Below are 5,435 nucleotides of genomic sequence, written 5' to 3' on the forward strand. Positions count from 1 at the left end.
AGGCGGCCATTGTGCAGAATTGCCTGGCTGCACACATTCTCTAGAATTATGTATATTGTACAATTACTAGAGTGTTTTTCTGAATAAAAATAACATTTTCGTTGCAACATAACAGTTCCTGCAATGTCATAAGTACATTGTCTGTAGTGGGGGTGGGATTAGGCTGCAGTAACTATGGGGGAAGGAAAGAGGAGCAGGCCTGGGGTTCCCTGCAGCAGGGTTGGTGGGGGCAGGGAGATGCTGCCCAGGGGCAGGAGAGGGGGAGGGAACATTGTCAGGCAGAACACACAACAAAAACAAAACTTCATGATGTCTGCAGGCTAGAAGCTGCATTCCTGGGACTGGGCGGCTGCACTTTGCATTTAATGGCAAATGAAACTGCTCCCAGGAGCGTAAGTAAGGTAGCCAAACAGCTTTATATTTCTTGTATTATGTGGGGTGGATTATCGGTTGATGGGGCCACTGGCAATCAGAGCCCCACCCCCCTTGGGGATCCAAGGGCAGCCCAGCCCAGGTGGGCATGCTTACAATGCCCATACAGGTCAGGCACAGTGGTCCATGCAGGCAGCAGCCACTTCCCAGGGCTGTGCGATACCTGCAAGCCTGGAACCAAGTGGCTGCCATTTGCTTTTACCAGGAAATGAAGCCATTCCTAGATGCCTAAATAAGACAGCCAAGTGGTTTTATATTCCTTGCATTAAGCAGGGGAGAATTATGGGCCAACAGGGCTACTGGCAAACAGGGCCCCCCTGGAGAACCAGGGGTAGCACAGCCCAGGCAGGCATTCTGGCCACAGCCATGCAGGGTGGGTGCAGGTCCATGCAGGCAGTGGCTGGTTTCCTGGGACACGAATATAGCCTTGGAGTGAGGGGCACAGGTAGGACCCTGGGAAAGCCAGGAAGAAGCAGAGAGGGGCCTGATCCTGCTTGCAGCAAAGCCTGCCCACCATCCTCCATGGCTGGGGGGTGAGCTGCTGGCAGGCTGGGTAGCCCCTGCCCTGTGGGGGGGGAACCAGATCCTTCCCCCATGCAGCAGCATTTAAAAAAAAAAAAAAAATACGTGTCAAAAATTAATGAAATTAGTGAAATGACAACTAACATATTCAATTAATGAAAACACTACAGTTTCAGTCAGCTTTACATGTCAGCAACCTGTGAGCTGGACATCACAGACAAGTCTGTAGTGGGGGTGAGCGGTTTGGTGGTGCCCCTGCTCTAATTCAGTACCAGAGAGATCAGCAGGGTGGATTGTTATGCAGTGCCCTCTGCAGTAATTTACTGTGAATAGCACACTGAGATTTATTCGGTTTAAGAGCTGTCACTTGTACACAGTGATGGAACAAATTAAAACATGCCATGTCAATTCTGAGGGCCTAGAATAAACCCATTAAGTTTAGTGGGGATTAAAGCTCCATCACATGTACAAGCGCTCATGGTTAGGGTAGTGTTGTGCAGTGGGAATAATGACATTCAGGCTAAGCAAATCTTGATGTTCAGATCTGGATGCCAATCACTCAGGCTATCTGCACAATGTCCATACAGTCAAAGACATGGAGAGAGATTAGTTTGTTTGTACATCAACAAAACTCAAGAAGGATGAATTTCCTTTGAATCACACCACCTTCCAGAGCTCTCATGTAGAAAAGAGCCTTACCACCCCAACTTGCGTCTAGTATGTATAATCAGGTCCACAGTACATACAGATCTACATTATTTTTTTTTTTTATATATATATATATATATATAAAAAAAACACACACACACACACCCACCTACCTAACAAAGAAACAGAAACATCTGTAAATTCCTTCCTGCTTGCTACTTCCCGTAGGCTGGGTCTTGCCATATAACGTAAGACTGAATATTCTTGTGCTGTCCTGCTGTTCCATTTAACTCAGCTTAACCCTATTTTGTAGTTTAACTCATCTGCTTTTTTGTGATTTGGGCACCAACTCAGCAAAGCACTTAAGCATATACATTGGGTTTTTTTTCCTATACAGTCAAATCAGTGGGAATTATGAGAATGCTTGAGTGTATTACTGAATCTGGGCTGCAGAGACTATATTAACAAGAGAGAAGGAAGCAGCAGCTAGAAAAAGCAGCAGATCACCAGTTAACCTACCTTTCTGTTGCTAACAGCATTGCAAACAGCATGATAAAATAAAATAGTCCAAATTCTGCATCTCTTGCTGAGAGCTTGATCAGGAAATGGGTGAACCCTCACATAATCAATCAGTCTGTCCTTGGTCTTGGATAGGACAGACTGATTGGATAGATACATTCCTATAGGGTATAAAGATTTTGATCTATCAGACAATGCATTAAAACTAGAAATACAAATAAAGACTAAAGTCAATTTCTCTCTACAGAAATACTGAATGAATGTTTTTTTATAACAGGTCCTATTCAACAGCAGCAGCAATATATGCAGTAGCATTCCATCTTATACCTTGTGCTCCATACTGGGTGTGTTATACGAGATGCTTTACTGTGCATTAGACTAATCTAATGCACAGTAAAGCATTACCATCTATAGATGTGCAGCAATTACTGCTCAGTAGATTAGTCTAATGCACCATTTTCTAGTACCTGTAGTAACTTTCTAGTATCCGTAGATACAGGTACCGGGGGGGGGGGGGGGGAAATCAGTGGATTAAACTAATGTGCTAAAGTGCAAATCTAGATGCTGAACAGGAACAAATTGCTCCTGGTCAGATTAGGCAGCAGGGGGTCACAGTGGGTAGGCAGAGCTGTCCCAGTTCGGCAGGACATTGTCTGCCAGCCACATGGAGATTGGGACCTGTCCCAACCTCCACGGGGCAGGGAGAGCTGTCCCAGCTGCTAGGCAGCTGCCTCCCAGCAACATGAAGATCAAGACCCATTCTGATCTCCATGTGGCTGGGAGACATCTGCTTGGCAGCTGGGACAGCTCTCCCTCACCCCCACAGAGATTAGGACCAGGCCCCGTGCCTCTTGTCAGCCTCGGCCTGGCACCTGGGAGAGCCTGGAACTCACCTGGATGCTGCAAGGGGACAAAGCAGGGCAGGAACAGCCCTAGACTGAACTGCTCCCATGGGGAGCAAATTTGCTCCCAAAGGGTGTGCATTCAGATGCGTGCAGGGCTTCAGTCTAATGCACCTGAATTCTCTGTGCAGAAAAATTCAAGCGAATTAATTGCACATGCAGACATACTCACCGAGTAAAAATTTGATGATGCAATACATTGAACTTAAAAAAAAAAAAAAAAAAAGAGAGAGTATTGTTTTAAACTTTTGTATTTTTTGCAGTACATTCTGTGCTGGACCCACAATTAGCTGCCTTTAAAATGGTCCTCTAATTTTTCATAATAATTTAGTGTTACAGTGGTATATGATACTAAAGGCTAAATAATTTAAAATATCATGGTAAATGCCAACAGATGAGGCGAGTTTGTGGAGTAGGATGTTACCCTGAAAAAGAAGAAGAAAAAAAAAAAAAGATCAGTTGATCTGGCCAAAAGAGGGGCACCCAAAATAATATCCACAAACTATCATGAAGTCTAATATATACATAGGTATACAAGAGGAAAATATTTAGAATGTGCAGAAAAAAAAGCTTCTAGGCCTGTCAGAATCCAACAGGATCTTTTTCTGTTCCTGCATGTTTGACAAAGACAGTTTTCTATAGATCTCTAGGTCATATTTAAAGTTCCAAAGGCCTGTGTAAAAGAAAGTTTTACTAGTGATTCCAATATAGTTATACTAGCATAACCCTCCATAAGAAAAATCTTAAATTAGAACAAGAGCATACACATGAGCGATTAGGCTCATGTAGAAAAATTAGTTTAAAAAAAAAAAAAAAAAAAAAATCACACAGATGGTTAAATAAAATGGCCAGGTCATCATGGCCTAATTTAGGAACACAAGCACTACTGGATTACAAATGAGTTCATGGGTCTAACACTGGGATGAACAAAATATGGCCCAAGACTGAATATAACCTGCCAAGGGATTTTGTCTAGCCCCTTCATTCTACCCAGCCCAGCTGCAGGGGGCAACCTGGGCAGTGGTGTATGCAACTGGTCCTGCAGCACCTACATATGCAGTGGGCCTGGGATGGCACAGCAGCCAGACTCACTTCCCAGCAGTATCTCCCTCCAACTGCTGCCACTGCTGGACCTAGCCCCACTGCCTGAGCACCCTCACCCATCTACCCTGCACCTACTGCTGGGGGTGGGACCCACACAAGTGGGGTACATAGCCAGGTAGATAGGATAGGGTTACGGGTGGGTGGAGTCATGTTCAGGAGTGGGATGGGCAGACAAAGCCAGGATCACAGACCGGGATCTTGGGGCAGTGACAGTGCAGGGCCAGGGCCGGGGCAGAGCTGCAACCCACTGCCCACATGACCCTGCAATGGGCGTGGGTTCTGTGGGCAGGGGTGTGCAGGGAGTGGATTGTGGCTCTGCCCTGGCCCTAGTCACTGCCCCACAACCCCAGCCCCAACCCTGTTGCCTGCCCACCCCACTCCTGGAAGCTGCTGCTCCAGATCCCATCTTCATCCCAGCAAAGCACAGAGCAGGGCCATGGTCCACTGCCCACACACCCCTGATATGGGTGCAAATTCTGCAGGCAGGGAGAAGACTGCAGCTCTGCCCTAGGCCCCAGCTCCACTGTCACTGCCTTTTGATCCCAGGGTTTTCATGAAGACTGGCCAAGACCCAGCCAGGCAGGGCACGTGGCCAAGTGGATGGGTTTCATAGACATTAGGGCTGGAAGGGACCTCGGAAGACCATCGAGTCCAGCCCCCTGCCCAAAGGGCAGGAAGTCAGCTGGGGTCATAGGATCCCAGCAAGATAAGCATCCAGTTTCATCTTGAAGGTGTTCAATGTAGGAGCTTGAACCACCTCCAGTGGCAGGCTGTTCCAGATCTTGGGGGCTCGGACAGTAAAGAAATTATTCCTTATGTCCAGCCTGAAACGGTCTTGTAGTAGTTTATGACCATTTGACCTAGTCGTCATCCCTTGGGGCGCTCTGGTGAACAAATGTTCCCCCAGATACTGGTGGTCACCCCTCAAACTTATAGGTGGCCATCAGATCACCCCTGAGCCTGCACTTTTCCAGGCTAAAGAGCCCCAGGGCTCTCAGCCTGTCATCGTAGGGTCTGCTTCCCTGACCTCTGATCATGCGCGCGGCTCTTCTCTGGACTCTCTCAAGCTTCTCCACATCCTTTTTGAATTGTGGAGCCCAAAACTGGACACAGTACTCCAGCTGCGGCCTCACTAAGGCCGAGTACAAGGGGAGAATGACGTCCCAGGATTTGCTTGAGAAGCATCTATGGATGCAAACCCGTGTTTTGGTTGCTTTACTAGCTGCAGCATCACATTGCAGGCTCATGTTCATCTTGTGGTCAATGATGACCCCCAAGTCTCTTTCTTCCATAGTGCTAGCCAACATA

The sequence above is a fragment of the Alligator sinensis genome, unplaced genomic scaffold (assembly GCF_000455745.1).
Source record: "Alligator sinensis unplaced genomic scaffold, ASM45574v1 scaffold97_1, whole genome shotgun sequence".
Taxonomy (NCBI): domain Eukaryota; kingdom Metazoa; phylum Chordata; order Crocodylia; family Alligatoridae; genus Alligator; species Alligator sinensis.